Source organism: Sphaerodactylus townsendi, linkage group LG03 (genome assembly GCF_021028975.2).
Source record: "Sphaerodactylus townsendi isolate TG3544 linkage group LG03, MPM_Stown_v2.3, whole genome shotgun sequence".
In the NCBI taxonomy this organism is placed as follows: domain Eukaryota; kingdom Metazoa; phylum Chordata; class Lepidosauria; order Squamata; family Sphaerodactylidae; genus Sphaerodactylus; species Sphaerodactylus townsendi.
The window spans coordinates 27875592-27895191 of NC_059427.1; the positions used below are offsets into that span (position 1 = coordinate 27875592).

General features: G+C 70.1%; 1 protein-coding gene across 1 annotated transcript in view; it reads left to right on the forward strand.

Annotated features, from left to right (window-relative positions):
• The window catches only part of PTPRG (protein tyrosine phosphatase receptor type G), a 703641-nt gene that overhangs the window by 579752 nt on the left and 104289 nt on the right, over positions 1–19600 (forward strand). The gene's annotated exons all lie outside the window — the stretch shown is intronic.

Below are 19600 nucleotides of genomic sequence, written 5' to 3' on the forward strand. Positions count from 1 at the left end.
CTTACACAGCTTTTCAGTCTGGAGTAAACAGTACACTTTGCTTACAATAACCAGTGGACCTCAGGTCAAGGTGGCAGTACTAAGTAATCTGTGGGATCGCATAACCGAATCCATCTCATGCATGTGTGGGAGCAAAAGGTAAATCGTAAGTATCATTTAACACTCGCCTTGAGAAGCAAAAGTTGCCACATGGGCAGTGGTGGGATCCAAAAATTTTAGTAACAGGTTCCACGGTGGTGGGATTCAAACTATGGCGTAGCACCAATGGAGCTGGGTGGGGAACGACGGGGGCGTGGCCGGGCATTTCGGGAGCGGGGCGTTCCTGGGCGGGGCTGTGGCAAGGACACAGCCGCTGCGCCGGTCCTTGGGTGGGAAACAAATGCACGCAGGTGCAGGCTGTCACGCACACCGGTGCACCTCCTGCTAGACTGCTTCAAGTTCTGCGTGCTACTGCTGAGAGGAGGGGCGTAACTAAGGCAAAAATCACGTGGCAAAATCACCCATTAGTAACCCCCTCTTGGCACACACAAATAATTAGTAACCTACTCTCGGGAACCTGTGAGAACCTGCTGGATCCCACCTCTGCACATGGGAATGTGTCCAAGGTTTAGCTTGCAGTTTTATTGGTGACTGGGAATGGCACTATCCCCTTTTCTCGTGACCCTGACGGGACCGAAATGGATTTACAACTGTTCCCAAAATGGAACTGGTAAAGCAGCTGAAAAACTGAACATTAAAAAAGGGTGTCGGAGTGCAGACCTGGATTTATATCCCTCTGCCCGATATCCATATTACGTTTGACACTAAAGGCTTGTGTAAATCGCCTGAATTAGGCAGCCTCAATGTGACTCCCGACTCGCACAAGCCTCGGAGAAAAGGCTCTTGCCTTTGTAATCAACGTTCATTTTATCTCGGGGTAGCACTGAACTTATTCTACCTGTTCTTGTAGGAGTTCTCGTTGCGCAATAACAAACTTCCCAGTGATTGTGCACTGATCAAAAGAATGTTTTGGGAAAGGCAACTTGAAACCACACCCCTAAAATAAATCCTTCAGCTCCTGAAAGAGCTACATGTCCACCAGCTAATTATATGAAGATGCGGAAAAGATACCTTGTTTATTTGTGATTCTCTGTGGTTTTTTATTAATTAATTAATTAATTAATTAATTAATTATTGAACTTATATACCGCCTTCCCCTGGAGGGCTCAGGGCGGTTTACAACAGACAAACGACAACAGGTAAATAAATAAACAACCGCCGTACATTTAGTACTGGCGTATTTTAAAACTGAACATTAAAAAAGGGTCCAAAACTTAATATAATATTTCAAACAACAGATAGCGTCTAAGCTAAAAACTCCTCTAAGAGGGGAATCAGAGCCCCCGCTGTTAAAAGAGGGGAAAGAAGGGGGGGAAGGGGGCATCAGCGGCTGGCCTCCCCAAAGGCCCGGCAGAATAGCTCGGTCTTACAGGCCCTGCGGAACTCATTAAGGTCTCGCAGGGCCCAGACAGCTGGAGGGAGAGCATTCCCCCAGGCAGGGGCCAGGGCCATAAAAGCCCTGGCCCGGGTAGAATCCAGCCGCATCATGGAGGGGCCGGGAACCACCAGTAAATTGGCCTCTGCCGAACGCAGAGGCCAAGATGGGACATATGTTAATTATTTGTTTCTGACAAGCTTACATACATAACTTTGATATGTCTACTTGAAAGCTAACGTTCAGTGCCATCCAGATGGGGTGGTGGGGAAGTGACTGGAAATGGGGGTACAAAAATTCCCTCATGTCTACTAGCCCCCTTTTGCTGCCGTGATCTGACCTTGCATAATAGTTCTAATTTGAGGGCTTCGGCAACAGCTTGAAGCATCTCTTTAGAACCTGGAGCCATGGTTTAGTGCACAGGTGTCAAACTCGCGGCCCTCCATATGTTATGGACTACAGTTCCCATCATCCCCTGCCAGAATGATGCCGGCAGGGGATGATCCCCCCACCCCCCCCCCCCCCCCCCCCCCCCCCCCCAAAGGGGGGGGCCCCGCCCCGATGCCGGGGCCCCCCCCCCCCCCCCCCCCCCCCCCCCCCCCCCCCCCCCCCCCCCCCCCCCCCACCCCCCCCCGCCCCCCCCCCCCCCGCCCCCCACCCCCCCCCCCCCCCACCTCCCCCCCCACCCCCCCCCCCCCCCCCCCCCCCCCCCCCCCCCCCACCCCCCCCCCCCCCCACCCCCCCCCCCCCCCACCCCCCCCCCCCCCCACCCCCCCCCCCCCCCACCCCCCCCCCCCCCCACCCCCCCCCCCCCCCACCCCCCCCCCCCCCCACCCCCCCCCCCCCCCACCCCCCCCCCCCCCCACCCCCCCCCCCCCCCACCCCCCCCCCCCCCCACCCCCCCCCCCCCCCACCCCCCCCCCCCCCCACCCCCCCCCCCCCCCACCCCCCCCCCCCCCCACCCCCCCCCCCCCCCACCCCCCCCCCCCCCCACCCCCCCCCCCCCCCACCCCCCCCCCCCCCCACCCCCCCCCCCCCCCACCCCCCCCCCCCCCCACCCCCCCCCCCCCCCACCCCCCCCCCCCCCCACCCCCCCCCCCCCCCACCCCCCCCCCCCCCCACCCCCCCCCCCCCCCACCCCCCCCCCCCCCCACCCCCCCCCCCCCCCACCCCCCCCCCCCCCCACCCCCCCCCCCCCCCACCCCCCCCCCCCCCCACCCCCCCCCCCCCCCACCCCCCCCCCCCCCCACCCCCCCCCCCCCCCACCCCCCCCCCCCCCCACCCCCCCCCCCCCCCACCCCCCCCCCCCCCCACCCCCCCCCCCCCCCACCCCCCCCCCCCCCCACCCCCCCCCCCCCCCACCCCCCCCCCCCCCCACCCCCCCCCCCCCCCACCCCCCCCCCCCCCCACCCCCCCCCCCCCCCACCCCCCCCCCCCCCCACCCCCCCCCCCCCCCACCCCCCCCCCCCCCCACCCCCCCCCCCCCCCACCCCCCCCCCCCCCCACCCCCCCCCCCCCCCACCCCCCCCCCCCCCCACCCCCCCCCCCCCCCACCCCCCCCCCCCCCCACCCCCCCCCCCCCCCACCCCCCCCCCCCCCCACCCCCCCCCCCCCCCACCCCCCCCCCCCCCCACCCCCCCCCCCCCCCACCCCCCCCCCCCCCCACCCCCCCCCCCCCCCACCCCCCCCCCCCCCCACCCCCCCCCCCCCCCACCCCCCCCCCCCCCCACCCCCCCCCCCCCCCACCCCCCCCCCCCCCCACCCCCCCCCCCCCCCACCCCCCCCCCCCCCCACCCCCCCCCCCCCCCACCCCCCCCCCCCCCCACCCCCCCCCCCCCCCACCCCCCCCCCCCCCCACCCCCCCCCCCCCCCACCCCCCCCCCCCCCCACCCCCCCCCCCCCCCACCCCCCCCCCCCCCCACCCCCCCCCCCCCCCACCCCCCCCCCCCCCCACCCCCCCCCCCCCCCACCCCCCCCCCCCCCCACCCCCCCCCCCCCCCACCCCCCCCCCCCCCCACCCCCCCCCCCCCCCACCCCCCCCCCCCCCCACCCCCCCCCCCCCCCACCCCCCCCCCCCCCCACCCCCCCCCCCCCCCACCCCCCCCCCCCCCCACCCCCCCCCCCCCCCACCCCCCCCCCCCCCCACCCCCCCCCCCCCCCACCCCCCCCCCCCCCCACCCCCCCCCCCCCCCACCCCCCCCCCCCCCCACCCCCCCCCCCCCCCACCCCCCCCCCCCCCCACCCCCCCCCCCCCCCACCCCCCCCCCCCCCCACCCCCCCCCCCCCCCACCCCCCCCCCCCCCCACCCCCCCCCCCCCCCACCCCCCCCCCCCCCCACCCCCCCCCCCCCCCACCCCCCCCCCCCCCCACCCCCCCCCCCCCCCACCCCCCCCCCCCCCCACCCCCCCCCCCCCCCACCCCCCCCCCCCCCCACCCCCCCCCCCCCCCACCCCCCCCCCCCCCCACCCCCCCCCCCCCCCACCCCCCCCCCCCCCCACCCCCCCCCCCCCCCACCCCCCCCCCCCCCCACCCCCCCCCCCCCCCACCCCCCCCCCCCCCCACCCCCCCCCCCCCCCACCCCCCCCCCCCCCCACCCCCCCCCCCCCCCACCCCCCCCCCCCCCCACCCCCCCCCCCCCCCACCCCCCCCCCCCCCCACCCCCCCCCCCCCCCACCCCCCCCCCCCCCCACCCCCCCCCCCCCCCACCCCCCCCCCCCCCCACCCCCCCCCCCCCCCACCCCCCCCCCCCCCCACCCCCCCCCCCCCCCACCCCCCCCCCCCCCCACCCCCCCCCCCCCCCACCCCCCCCCCCCCCCACCCCCCCCCCCCCCCACCCCCCCCCCCCCCCACCCCCCCCCCCCCCCACCCCCCCCCCCCCCCACCCCCCCCCCCCCCCACCCCCCCCCCCCCCCACCCCCCCCCCCCCCCACCCCCCCCCCCCCCCACCCCCCCCCCCCCCCACCCCCCCCCCCCCCCACCCCCCCCCCCCCCCACCCCCCCCCCCCCCCACCCCCCCCCCCCCCCACCCCCCCCCCCCCCCACCCCCCCCCCCCCCCACCCCCCCCCCCCCCCACCCCCCCCCCCCCCCACCCCCCCCCCCCCCCACCCCCCCCCCCCCCCACCCCCCCCCCCCCCCACCCCCCCCCCCCCCCACCCCCCCCCCCCCCCACCCCCCCCCCCCCCCACCCCCCCCCCCCCCCACCCCCCCCCCCCCCCACCCCCCCCCCCCCCCACCCCCCCCCCCCCCCACCCCCCCCCCCCCCCACCCCCCCCCCCCCCCACCCCCCCCCCCCCCCACCCCCCCCCCCCCCCACCCCCCCCCCCCCCCACCCCCCCCCCCCCCCACCCCCCCCCCCCCCCACCCCCCCCCCCCCCCACCCCCCCCCCCCCCCACCCCCCCCCCCCCCCACCCCCCCCCCCCCCCACCCCCCCCCCCCCCCACCCCCCCCCCCCCCCACCCCCCCCCCCCCCCACCCCCCCCCCCCCCCACCCCCCCCCCCCCCCACCCCCCCCCCCCCCCACCCCCCCCCCCCCCCACCCCCCCCCCCCCCCACCCCCCCCCCCCCCCACCCCCCCCCCCCCCCACCCCCCCCCCCCCCCACCCCCCCCCCCCCCCACCCCCCCCCCCCCCCACCCCCCCCCCCCCCCACCCCCCCCCCCCCCCACCCCCCCCCCCCCCCACCCCCCCCCCCCCCCACCCCCCCCCCCCCCCACCCCCCCCCCCCCCCACCCCCCCCCCCCCCCACCCCCCCCCCCCCCCACCCCCCCCCCCCCCCACCCCCCCCCCCCCCCACCCCCCCCCCCCCCCACCCCCCCCCCCCCCCACCCCCCCCCCCCCCCACCCCCCCCCCCCCCCACCCCCCCCCCCCCCCACCCCCCCCCCCCCCCACCCCCCCCCCCCCCCACCCCCCCCCCCCCCCACCCCCCCCCCCCCCCACCCCCCCCCCCCCCCACCCCCCCCCCCCCCCACCCCCCCCCCCCCCCACCCCCCCCCCCCCCCACCCCCCCCCCCCCCCACCCCCCCCCCCCCCCACCCCCCCCCCCCCCCACCCCCCCCCCCCCCCACCCCCCCCCCCCCCCACCCCCCCCCCCCCCCACCCCCCCCCCCCCCCACCCCCCCCCCCCCCCACCCCCCCCCCCCCCCACCCCCCCCCCCCCCCACCCCCCCCCCCCCCCACCCCCCCCCCCCCCCACCCCCCCCCCCCCCCACCCCCCCCCCCCCCCACCCCCCCCCCCCCCCACCCCCCCCCCCCCCCACCCCCCCCCCCCCCCACCCCCCCCCCCCCCCACCCCCCCCCCCCCCCACCCCCCCCCCCCCCCACCCCCCCCCCCCCCCACCCCCCCCCCCCCCCACCCCCCCCCCCCCCCACCCCCCCCCCCCCCCACCCCCCCCCCCCCCCACCCCCCCCCCCCCCCACCCCCCCCCCCCCCCACCCCCCCCCCCCCCCACCCCCCCCCCCCCCCACCCCCCCCCCCCCCCACCCCCCCCCCCCCCCACCCCCCCCCCCCCCCACCCCCCCCCCCCCCCACCCCCCCCCCCCCCCACCCCCCCCCCCCCCCACCCCCCCCCCCCCCCACCCCCCCCCCCCCCCACCCCCCCCCCCCCCCACCCCCCCCCCCCCCCACCCCCCCCCCCCCCCACCCCCCCCCCCCCCCACCCCCCCCCCCCCCCACCCCCCCCCCCCCCCACCCCCCCCCCCCCCCACCCCCCCCCCCCCCCACCCCCCCCCCCCCCCACCCCCCCCCCCCCCCACCCCCCCCCCCCCCCACCCCCCCCCCCCCCCACCCCCCCCCCCCCCCACCCCCCCCCCCCCCCACCCCCCCCCCCCCCCACCCCCCCCCCCCCCCACCCCCCCCCCCCCCCACCCCCCCCCCCCCCCACCCCCCCCCCCCCCCACCCCCCCCCCCCCCCACCCCCCCCCCCCCCCACCCCCCCCCCCCCCCACCCCCCCCCCCCCCCACCCCCCCCCCCCCCCACCCCCCCCCCCCCCCACCCCCCCCCCCCCCCACCCCCCCCCCCCCCCACCCCCCCCCCCCCCCACCCCCCCCCCCCCCCACCCCCCCCCCCCCCCACCCCCCCCCCCCCCCACCCCCCCCCCCCCCCACCCCCCCCCCCCCCCACCCCCCCCCCCCCCCACCCCCCCCCCCCCCCACCCCCCCCCCCCCCCACCCCCCCCCCCCCCCACCCCCCCCCCCCCCCACCCCCCCCCCCCCCCACCCCCCCCCCCCCCCACCCCCCCCCCCCCCCACCCCCCCCCCCCCCCACCCCCCCCCCCCCCCACCCCCCCCCCCCCCCACCCCCCCCCCCCCCCACCCCCCCCCCCCCCCACCCCCCCCCCCCCCCACCCCCCCCCCCCCCCACCCCCCCCCCCCCCCACCCCCCCCCCCCCCCACCCCCCCCCCCCCCCACCCCCCCCCCCCCCCACCCCCCCCCCCCCCCACCCCCCCCCCCCCCCACCCCCCCCCCCCCCCACCCCCCCCCCCCCCCACCCCCCCCCCCCCCCACCCCCCCCCCCCCCCACCCCCCCCCCCCCCCACCCCCCCCCCCCCCCACCCCCCCCCCCCCCCACCCCCCCCCCCCCCCACCCCCCCCCCCCCCCACCCCCCCCCCCCCCCACCCCCCCCCCCCCCCACCCCCCCCCCCCCCCACCCCCCCCCCCCCCCACCCCCCCCCCCCCCCACCCCCCCCCCCCCCCACCCCCCCCCCCCCCCACCCCCCCCCCCCCCCACCCCCCCCCCCCCCCACCCCCCCCCCCCCCCACCCCCCCCCCCCCCCACCCCCCCCCCCCCCCACCCCCCCCCCCCCCCACCCCCCCCCCCCCCCACCCCCCCCCCCCCCCACCCCCCCCCCCCCCCACCCCCCCCCCCCCCCACCCCCCCCCCCCCCCACCCCCCCCCCCCCCCACCCCCCCCCCCCCCCACCCCCCCCCCCCCCCACCCCCCCCCCCCCCCACCCCCCCCCCCCCCCACCCCCCCCCCCCCCCACCCCCCCCCCCCCCCACCCCCCCCCCCCCCCACCCCCCCCCCCCCCCACCCCCCCCCCCCCCCACCCCCCCCCCCCCCCACCCCCCCCCCCCCCCACCCCCCCCCCCCCCCACCCCCCCCCCCCCCCACCCCCCCCCCCCCCCACCCCCCCCCCCCCCCACCCCCCCCCCCCCCCACCCCCCCCCCCCCCCACCCCCCCCCCCCCCCACCCCCCCCCCCCCCCACCCCCCCCCCCCCCCACCCCCCCCCCCCCCCACCCCCCCCCCCCCCCACCCCCCCCCCCCCCCACCCCCCCCCCCCCCCACCCCCCCCCCCCCCCACCCCCCCCCCCCCCCACCCCCCCCCCCCCCCACCCCCCCCCCCCCCCACCCCCCCCCCCCCCCACCCCCCCCCCCCCCCACCCCCCCCCCCCCCCACCCCCCCCCCCCCCCACCCCCCCCCCCCCCCACCCCCCCCCCCCCCCACCCCCCCCCCCCCCCACCCCCCCCCCCCCCCACCCCCCCCCCCCCCCACCCCCCCCCCCCCCCACCCCCCCCCCCCCCCACCCCCCCCCCCCCCCACCCCCCCCCCCCCCCACCCCCCCCCCCCCCCACCCCCCCCCCCCCCCACCCCCCCCCCCCCCCACCCCCCCCCCCCCCCACCCCCCCCCCCCCCCACCCCCCCCCCCCCCCACCCCCCCCCCCCCCCACCCCCCCCCCCCCCCACCCCCCCCCCCCCCCACCCCCCCCCCCCCCCACCCCCCCCCCCCCCCACCCCCCCCCCCCCCCACCCCCCCCCCCCCCCACCCCCCCCCCCCCCCACCCCCCCCCCCCCCCACCCCCCCCCCCCCCCACCCCCCCCCCCCCCCACCCCCCCCCCCCCCCACCCCCCCCCCCCCCCACCCCCCCCCCCCCCCACCCCCCCCCCCCCCCACCCCCCCCCCCCCCCACCCCCCCCCCCCCCCACCCCCCCCCCCCCCCACCCCCCCCCCCCCCCACCCCCCCCCCCCCCCACCCCCCCCCCCCCCCACCCCCCCCCCCCCCCACCCCCCCCCCCCCCCACCCCCCCCCCCCCCCACCCCCCCCCCCCCCCACCCCCCCCCCCCCCCACCCCCCCCCCCCCCCACCCCCCCCCCCCCCCACCCCCCCCCCCCCCCACCCCCCCCCCCCCCCACCCCCCCCCCCCCCCACCCCCCCCCCCCCCCACCCCCCCCCCCCCCCACCCCCCCCCCCCCCCACCCCCCCCCCCCCCCACCCCCCCCCCCCCCCACCCCCCCCCCCCCCCACCCCCCCCCCCCCCCACCCCCCCCCCCCCCCACCCCCCCCCCCCCCCACCCCCCCCCCCCCCCACCCCCCCCCCCCCCCACCCCCCCCCCCCCCCACCCCCCCCCCCCCCCACCCCCCCCCCCCCCCACCCCCCCCCCCCCCCACCCCCCCCCCCCCCCACCCCCCCCCCCCCCCACCCCCCCCCCCCCCCACCCCCCCCCCCCCCCACCCCCCCCCCCCCCCACCCCCCCCCCCCCCCACCCCCCCCCCCCCCCACCCCCCCCCCCCCCCACCCCCCCCCCCCCCCACCCCCCCCCCCCCCCACCCCCCCCCCCCCCCACCCCCCCCCCCCCCCACCCCCCCCCCCCCCCACCCCCCCCCCCCCCCACCCCCCCCCCCCCCCACCCCCCCCCCCCCCCACCCCCCCCCCCCCCCACCCCCCCCCCCCCCCACCCCCCCCCCCCCCCACCCCCCCCCCCCCCCACCCCCCCCCCCCCCCACCCCCCCCCCCCCCCACCCCCCCCCCCCCCCACCCCCCCCCCCCCCCACCCCCCCCCCCCCCCACCCCCCCCCCCCCCCACCCCCCCCCCCCCCCACCCCCCCCCCCCCCCACCCCCCCCCCCCCCCACCCCCCCCCCCCCCCACCCCCCCCCCCCCCCACCCCCCCCCCCCCCCACCCCCCCCCCCCCCCACCCCCCCCCCCCCCCACCCCCCCCCCCCCCCACCCCCCCCCCCCCCCACCCCCCCCCCCCCCCACCCCCCCCCCCCCCCACCCCCCCCCCCCCCCACCCCCCCCCCCCCCCACCCCCCCCCCCCCCCACCCCCCCCCCCCCCCACCCCCCCCCCCCCCCACCCCCCCCCCCCCCCACCCCCCCCCCCCCCCACCCCCCCCCCCCCCCACCCCCCCCCCCCCCCACCCCCCCCCCCCCCCACCCCCCCCCCCCCCCACCCCCCCCCCCCCCCACCCCCCCCCCCCCCCACCCCCCCCCCCCCCCACCCCCCCCCCCCCCCACCCCCCCCCCCCCCCACCCCCCCCCCCCCCCACCCCCCCCCCCCCCCACCCCCCCCCCCCCCCACCCCCCCCCCCCCCCACCCCCCCCCCCCCCCACCCCCCCCCCCCCCCACCCCCCCCCCCCCCCACCCCCCCCCCCCCCCACCCCCCCCCCCCCCCACCCCCCCCCCCCCCCACCCCCCCCCCCCCCCACCCCCCCCCCCCCCCACCCCCCCCCCCCCCCACCCCCCCCCCCCCCCACCCCCCCCCCCCCCCACCCCCCCCCCCCCCCACCCCCCCCCCCCCCCACCCCCCCCCCCCCCCACCCCCCCCCCCCCCCACCCCCCCCCCCCCCCACCCCCCCCCCCCCCCACCCCCCCCCCCCCCCACCCCCCCCCCCCCCCACCCCCCCCCCCCCCCACCCCCCCCCCCCCCCACCCCCCCCCCCCCCCACCCCCCCCCCCCCCCACCCCCCCCCCCCCCCACCCCCCCCCCCCCCCACCCCCCCCCCCCCCCACCCCCCCCCCCCCCCACCCCCCCCCCCCCCCACCCCCCCCCCCCCCCACCCCCCCCCCCCCCCACCCCCCCCCCCCCCCACCCCCCCCCCCCCCCACCCCCCCCCCCCCCCACCCCCCCCCCCCCCCACCCCCCCCCCCCCCCACCCCCCCCCCCCCCCACCCCCCCCCCCCCCCACCCCCCCCCCCCCCCACCCCCCCCCCCCCCCACCCCCCCCCCCCCCCACCCCCCCCCCCCCCCACCCCCCCCCCCCCCCACCCCCCCCCCCCCCCACCCCCCCCCCCCCCCACCCCCCCCCCCCCCCACCCCCCCCCCCCCCCACCCCCCCCCCCCCCCACCCCCCCCCCCCCCCACCCCCCCCCCCCCCCACCCCCCCCCCCCCCCACCCCCCCCCCCCCCCACCCCCCCCCCCCCCCACCCCCCCCCCCCCCCACCCCCCCCCCCCCCCACCCCCCCCCCCCCCCACCCCCCCCCCCCCCCACCCCCCCCCCCCCCCACCCCCCCCCCCCCCCACCCCCCCCCCCCCCCACCCCCCCCCCCCCCCACCCCCCCCCCCCCCCACCCCCCCCCCCCCCCACCCCCCCCCCCCCCCACCCCCCCCCCCCCCCACCCCCCCCCCCCCCCACCCCCCCCCCCCCCCACCCCCCCCCCCCCCCACCCCCCCCCCCCCCCACCCCCCCCCCCCCCCACCCCCCCCCCCCCCCACCCCCCCCCCCCCCCACCCCCCCCCCCCCCCACCCCCCCCCCCCCCCACCCCCCCCCCCCCCCACCCCCCCCCCCCCCCACCCCCCCCCCCCCCCACCCCCCCCCCCCCCCACCCCCCCCCCCCCCCACCCCCCCCCCCCCCCACCCCCCCCCCCCCCCACCCCCCCCCCCCCCCACCCCCCCCCCCCCCCACCCCCCCCCCCCCCCACCCCCCCCCCCCCCCACCCCCCCCCCCCCCCACCCCCCCCCCCCCCCACCCCCCCCCCCCCCCACCCCCCCCCCCCCCCACCCCCCCCCCCCCCCACCCCCCCCCCCCCCCACCCCCCCCCCCCCCCACCCCCCCCCCCCCCCACCCCCCCCCCCCCCCACCCCCCCCCCCCCCCACCCCCCCCCCCCCCCACCCCCCCCCCCCCCCACCCCCCCCCCCCCCCACCCCCCCCCCCCCCCACCCCCCCCCCCCCCCACCCCCCCCCCCCCCCACCCCCCCCCCCCCCCACCCCCCCCCCCCCCCACCCCCCCCCCCCCCCACCCCCCCCCCCCCCCACCCCCCCCCCCCCCCACCCCCCCCCCCCCCCACCCCCCCCCCCCCCCACCCCCCCCCCCCCCCACCCCCCCCCCCCCCCACCCCCCCCCCCCCCCACCCCCCCCCCCCCCCACCCCCCCCCCCCCCCACCCCCCCCCCCCCCCACCCCCCCCCCCCCCCACCCCCCCCCCCCCCCACCCCCCCCCCCCCCCACCCCCCCCCCCCCCCACCCCCCCCCCCCCCCACCCCCCCCCCCCCCCACCCCCCCCCCCCCCCACCCCCCCCCCCCCCCACCCCCCCCCCCCCCCACCCCCCCCCCCCCCCACCCCCCCCCCCCCCCACCCCCCCCCCCCCCCACCCCCCCCCCCCCCCACCCCCCCCCCCCCCCACCCCCCCCCCCCCCCACCCCCCCCCCCCCCCACCCCCCCCCCCCCCCACCCCCCCCCCCCCCCACCCCCCCCCCCCCCCACCCCCCCCCCCCCCCACCCCCCCCCCCCCCCACCCCCCCCCCCCCCCACCCCCCCCCCCCCCCACCCCCCCCCCCCCCCACCCCCCCCAGAACACAAACTAACCAGGTTTGAGGGACGACCTCCCCGGTCGAATCCCCACTACCGTCTTAACCAGGTTTCAGAACACAAACTAACCAGGTTTGAGGTAGTTTGTGTTCTGAAACCTGGCTAAGATGGTAATGGGGATTCAAGCGGGGAGGTCATCCCTCAAACCTGGTTAGTTTGTGTTCTGAAACCTGGCTAAGACGGTAGTGGGGATTCGACCTAAATCAGGAAACTGGACGGGTAAAAAATACTAGAAGAAACCATTTTGATAAAAACAGCTACAGTTCTGCACTGGGACGTGGGGAACCCAGGCCCAAATAACGTACCTGGGGCAAGCCAGGGCACGTGCCCTGAGTGCCACTTGACTGGGGGTGCCCTGGCCACCCCTTTCCAAATCAGCTGCCACGCCTCCATCTCCTGGCCCATCAGCTGCAATCACCTGCCTGTCCATTTCAATTGCCCAGCTTCAAATCCCATCTCCATTTTTAGCCTTGCAGCACCTCTGTGAAGTCAGTTGCACAGGAAGCATGAGTGAGCATCATGGCAGAGTTGGATGTTGAATCTGGGTTTCCTCATTCCTAGTCCGAAACTCAAACCACTACGCTGCTTAACACTGCATGGTACATCAGAAGATGCTTTATTATATATGTATGTCCCTCCTTCCTGTGCTTACTGGAGTGAAAATGACCAACATAAATTTACTGTTGTGTCCCAGGGTTGGTTGGCTCACTAATATTTTGTCACCTCTTTTGTTATAAGTGTTATGCGATTTATTTTATGCACTATTGTAGCTTTTGGAGATCTTGGTTGTTGGGCAGTTGTTTGACGGCAATCAGAAGTGTAAAATTTGTGCTCTAATTCTGAACCATATTCCGTTGGTTGAGAATGCAACAAGTGAGTGACAGGGTTTGCTTCTTTTACATTGGACCTTTGGTTTATTTCAAGTGAGTGACAGGGTTTGTTTCTTTTACATTGGACCTTTGGTTTATTTCACTCCTATCTTTCTGGACATAACATTGTTTGTAGAAGGAATAGAAGGCAACAAGTGTATGCAGGAGCGTATCTGCCAGAGGGACTTGGGTGGTCACATGTCCCTGGGCATGACCCATGGGGGACGCAAAATCACCCCCACACATACACACCCAGCAAACCTCAAGGAGTAGCCGGGCCGGGAGCCCCTCAATCAGGCCCCGCCAGGCCCAGCCCTGCCAGGCTGCCTGCAACTGCCACTCCCCTCCTCTGCCGGCTGAAGGAGCAACTGGCTGCTGTAAGTGGGGGGCACAGGGGGGGGGTCCGCACGAGAAGGTGTTGCCCTGCGTGTCATTTTCTCCCAGTATGCCTCTGAGTGTACGTTTGTGACTGGAAGATCCAAAATAACTGAAAGCAACCCTGTAGATTATTTTAGCAAACACTTGGCAAAGTTTGTATTGTGTATCCATCAAAAATACCACCTTTGATGCAATTACAAATATATTTTTAAAATGGATCTGCGCTAAGCAGAAGTATCTACAGTCTACACGACAATATGTGTGTCTGCTTCGTTTTTGAGAAGTTTCTTCTTCTGAAATCAAGTACAGCAGTGTTAGATTTTTGGGAGGCAATCTTCCATTCACATTAATGCTGAGCATAATTACATTGTGGTCCCTGTTCCCAATCTCTTACCAGGCCCCAAGTAAGAACTCAGGGTTAAGTCTATGGTTACTGCCTCTATTTATGTTGATGATTTCTATACCACCTATCCATAGAGAATGCTCAAGGCTGTTTACAAAGTACAGCATAATAAGGACACCATAGCCTTTTCAGGAGCAGCAGTGGCGTAGGAGGTTAAGAGCTCATGTATCTAATCTGGAGGAACCAAAGCAAAATCTACCAGACCGCTGCCCCACAATCCACAACAGCCAGCAGAAAATATCATACATATTCTTGGCAAATGACATCAGTCTCTTCTGACAAGAGTCTAATTCCACTGACCTGATCGTTTTGAATATCTTATACTAACCCTCACGTTTTTAGATCAGAGCTGAAAAACAACATTCAAATAAACCAAGGGTAAGTGGTAGCCCCAACTGAAACTGGTATGGCTTATTTTGAGTTCCAGGAACTGTATGCACACAGCCTATGTATGTCCAGGGAACATGCCGTATATACTCGCCTATAAGTCAAGCCGAATATAAGTCGAGGCACCTAATTTTATCACGAAAAACTGGGAAAACTTACTGACTCGAGTATAAGGCTAGGGTGGGAAATGCAACAGCTACTGGTAAATTTCAAAAAATAAAAATAGATACCAATAAAAATGTTTTTGAATATTTATTTCAAAGGAAAACAGCACGGTATCAACAATAACTTTCAAAGTTCTGAAGTGGAATATAGAACTCTCACAGACAGTATCTCTTCAGAGTTTCATAGGGAAGATGCTCAACAAGATCCCCCCGCCCCAAAGCAAGTCTTTTTTGCAGGTCTGCAAGCTCAGCCATTCACTCGCATATAAGTCGAGGGGGGCTTTTTGCCTCACAAAAAATGTGCTGAAAAAGTAGACTTATACGCGAGTATATACGGTAATCATGCCTGCTGGCCCCATCCTCCTCCCAACACATATTTAATATATGAAATCCCTGGGCCGTGTTTGATTTGTGTCTGCATAGAACTGGAACAAAAGGGGTCTGTACTTTTTACAGTGTCCCCAACTGCTCCTTAGGAGCCTATACATTCCCAGCTAGTAAGTTGCAATGTAAGGAGGACACAAGGCCAATGAGTAAAGAGGACACTACGCGACCATATTTTTTTTCTCATTTTCCTCCCATTATCTTCTGATTTCAATCAAAGCGCTCTTAAAAGTTTCAGGTTTGTCACTACAATTTAAGGCCATTCGAGCTCATTCATAATATAAAATGGCAGCTGGGATTTCTTGGATAGTTGAGGCATAATGGTTTATCTTTCCCGGTTTTGATAAACCCAGTTAGTTTGTGGCCTAACTTTAAAAATACAAGTAATATAGTGCCAAGGGTCACGTTGAAAAAAAGTTTTGTGGAGTAGCAATTCAGAAATTGGGTTACTGATTCCCCTCCCTCCTTTTCCTGCCATTTCTCTGCTGAGATGATAAAGGTATGCTTGGAGCCTGGAGCGCTAAGGGGGGAATAACTTATGGATGGTGGTTTGTATATGGGGTTGGAAGAGAATGAAGCAACCCATTCCTTCCATTTCTTTGCGCCAAACTTCCTGAAGTTGCTTTTGCTTTTAAAGAAAATGGCTTCCGAAGGTCCTGTTGGGTGCCACTGATTTTCAGAAATCACACTTTTCCAGCTGTCGAAATGGGACATTGACCCTCTTGACTGACACTGAATGATATTCCTGTCCCCTTTGAACTTTTCTCATCTCTGAAGCTTGGTACGGTATGTGGGTCCACAAATTCTAACAGCCCTTCATTGCTACCCAGCATTTTGCTGTGCCCATTCCTCAAGGGTCAGATTCTTGTCTCTGACATCCTGCTGAACTCTGGAATTATGTTAGATGCTCTGTGGCAAACTGTAGGGTCAATGCCTCCCCTCAGCTCCAAGAGTTGTTGGGCTCATCCTTGTCATGCTAAGCCTCCTAGATGTTCAGAGCGCAGATTTTCGAGTATCTCTGAAGTTACTAAACACCTCCCCTTCTCATTGCTTGCCATGAAATAAAAAGGCTCGAGAACGTCTCCAAGCATTTTAGTCACGTTCTGTCTACTGCATGCAACTCCCATCTTTTTTTTTACTTCAAGACTGAATCATTTACAGTACAATCAACCACTACAATCAAGCACCATATTTAAGACATATCAAATAAAATGGGGTGTTTTTTTCCTTAATTTCACCATAAAAGGAACACATGGAAGAAAGATGCTGACATACGCCACTCCCCTGCCCCCAGGGAGGGCAGCAGCACTGTGCTGTCTCTTCAGATATTCTTCCAGCCATTTTTTCCCCCTCATCTCAGCTCAGCTGGTTTTGGAGCCAAAAATAGAGGCAAATGTCTGGAGCAACCAGTTGCAGGGAGATTTGGCCAATTCAGCTCGCTTCTCCAATCTGTACTTTTTACTGTACTCGTCTTGCATTTTGTCTTTGAAAGGGACAAATACATGAACTCTGTTGTCCGCATGTAATTCCACCCTCATCTATCCTATCTGCTGCCAGTTAATCCTCCCTTAATTTCCCTCTCTTCCCCCACAGTATTTAGTTTGTTTATATCCTGCCTTTCTTTTGTTATGGAACCCAAGGGGTGCATTTGGTTTCCCCTGGAGGTGTCCCTTCTAAGCACTAACTCAGACCCAAACTTGCTTAGACTTCTGCAAGTTGGTTCTCTCATGTGCTTTCCCATCCAACCATACCCTAAGTCTCATCCTTTGTCAGACTCTGGCTTTTTTCCTTTTGTCTTGCCAGTGCTTTTTAGAGCATGATTGCACCATTTCATTTCTTTACATTGGTGGGTATAGTTAGTGGTTGTGGTGGTAAATGTTAAACAGTTAATGGTTGTTACAGAGGCCCAGCACAAATGGCTAACATGACAGAACTGTCTTAACCTGTTATCTACATCATCTGCGTTCACTGTCTGTATGATTATTGGTTTTTTCCTATGTAGTCTCAGCTTCTTTATGGAATATGTACCTTACATGAACTCCTTGAACTCCTTGATTCATAACTGAAGACATCACATCTAGTCTATCTCTTCTTAAAGTATTATGTACTTACTGTCTGGGGGAAAATGTTGATTCAAAGCTCCATTATTCTGTATTCTTGACTTATTTTGGTCAGATTTCCCCTCCCAAGTTAATATTTCATCTCTCTTTTCCCCTGATTTATAATCTTGAGCTATATTTTCTCTTGCTTCCCTGCTTAGATCTCATTGACTTCAAGATCTACATTGTCAGTGACTGTTTTGAGCCTACAGAGGTTTCTTGCTGGGCTTGTAGTGGAGTGCCTCCTCGGGCACTTTGAAGAACTTGGCAAAGAGTATTTTACAATTACCCTTTCCTCTCCTCTTGTTTAAGTTTCCACTCCTGTTTCTGCATACTTGTGTTTTTTTTCCTGTCCTGGTGAAAAAGCAACTTTATTTCTCCGCTAAGATTTGCTGCTGGTCCAGAATATAGTGATACTTCACCACAAAAGAGAGAATAGGAGAAGACGTAAGAACAGTGAGGTGCTTTTAAATCTTGAAAGAGAATGTTGTGCCCCAAAACAATACCTTGGGGGACGAGTGTGACAGGAATCTTTTCTTCTCTTGAGGTAATGTAGACATTGATGCCTCTTGCTGTCCTCTTGTTTCCAAGTATGGCTAGAGGCTTTGTGTTCATTATATCTGCTACTTGAGAAACATATGCCATCTAATGTAAACAGTCTTGTTTCTGGATCCTCCATAAAGGAATTCAAAAACGGTTTTACAGAACCACTTCACTCATTGTCCTTGAGATGTTCATATTGTTTACAAGGCTCCTGTGGCCACTGTGGGTCTCATCAGGACAACTGTGGGTGATGCCGAGACAATTCTTCTATTTGGTGAAATCCAACAAACCCCATTGGGAGATTGAGGTTCAGTTATTCAAGTCATACTGGGTAAACTAAGTTGGTTGTTATCACAAAGTATCACAGTGTGATTCTAAACTGAACAGCAGCACATTTTTGGGTGTTGTTCAGTTTACAAAGGGACAGAAGTTTCCTTGGAATATATTGTAGAAGGCTTTCACGGCCGGATTCAACTGGTTGTTGTGGGTTTTCCAGGCTGTCACCTGCATCTGTGGCCAAAATACTTACTGATTGGTTCCCCACCCTGGGACATGGACAATATACGCACCACTAAACATTCCCTTCTCACTGGACACGGCATGTGTGTTACACACACTTCTCTCCGTGATACACCTCTGAAGATGCCAGATGCAGGCGAAACGTTTGGAACAAGATATGCCAGACTGTGGCCACACAGACCAGAAAACCCACAACAACCAGTTCCTTGGAATGATTTACATGTTTGGGAGTTGGACAAAGACTGTTTTTTGTCTAGCGATGGATTGCACTTACGTGCTCTGACACTGTGGTTACTATGAGAGCTCCAAGCTGTGGGCACAGACTGCTGCCCTTACTGAAGCCAGAGCTGCCAAGTCTTTTGAGCGGTGGACTTCTCTATGGCCGTTTCCGCACGGAGGCGGAAGCGGCTGGGTCGGCGCATTTCGCGCCGACCCAACAACACTGGGACCGTCGCCCGGGTGATCCGGCATGTCCTCGGGCCTCCGGCACGTCTCCGAGGCCTGAGGACACGCCCCCCCGGCCCTGCGCTCCTGCGTCGCAGGGCAGGGGGGCGTGTCCCCAGGCCTCGGCGACACGCCAGAGGCCCGGGGACGAGGTAAGTGCAGGGAGGGAGTGGGGGGGGGGAAGCGCTGGGAAGCCGCTGCTGTTCGCACGGCAGCAGCTTCCAGCCGGCGTTTCCAAAAAACCACGCTGGGGAAGCGTGGTTTGGAAACGCCGGCTAGGCTCCGGTCGGGCGGCGCGAGGGCGGCGCGGCTGCGAAGCAGCTGCGCCCCCTGTGCGAACAGCGGCCTGGGGACGGCGTTTTTGCCGTCCCCAGGCCGCCATATTCCGCCCATGCGGAAACGGCCTAAGTAGAATCAGCATTCCGTAGAAAATGGATTTAAATTGGTAACAGCACACGGCATCTCGGCAGTTTTATGCTGCTTTTATGTTCAGTTTTTCTTGACTTGCTAGCATTGTCTTGTTTTTGCTGTGAGTCACCTGAAGCAGGGTCTAGACAGGTAGCAGACACATTTTTAAAATAAGTAACATCAAGCCATGGGAAATAATGTCTTCAACCAGATGCTTTGTAGCACAAATTAAGTGATGTTATGAATACCTTTCAGAAAGAAAATAGGACCACACCAGCAGGTAGGAAAAAAGAATAAGGCACAAGGTTACGGCAAATTATTTGACCTTTTAGATCTCAGCATGTTTCACTATAAGTTTTGACAGGGCGTCTCATAAAACAAAGTCAAATGATCCCCTGACAAAGCTTCTAGTGAAATGCATTAGGGTCTGAAAGGTCAAAGGAATTGCTGTATGTTGCACCTCGTTCTTTTTTCATGGACACTTTTCAGACATCCAAGTGTGTGTCAGGTGGATTATATGTACCATAGTGCAACAGTAATCACTGTTGTGAGTCTACAAGAGAAGTTTGTTTAAGGCACTGGGATAAAACCTTTCAGCAAACAATGCTGAAGGCTAATAGACTGAAAAGCCAAGTGGCCATGGTGGCAGGGGATGATGGGAATTGTCATCTATGAATATCTGAAGAGCCGCAGGTTGCAGACCCCTGCGTAGTTCATGTAAAAACCCACTTGTTTAATGGAAGAGAGGGGAACAAGGTAAGCCATGTTGTGTTCATAGTGTGGGGAAAAAAGGCAGGGCATCAATTAAGTAAAGAAATAAATATTGCATCGGTATTTGAAAATGGAGTAAATGAATTTTATGAATGAAGCTGCAGACACCTGTCACAGGAAACCACTGCTGAATTGACCTTGGAGACTATTACAGGAGGAAGCAGCAAGGCTGAGAGCATTCCTCAAGCAAGTAAGATTAAAGGAAAATAAGAACCCAG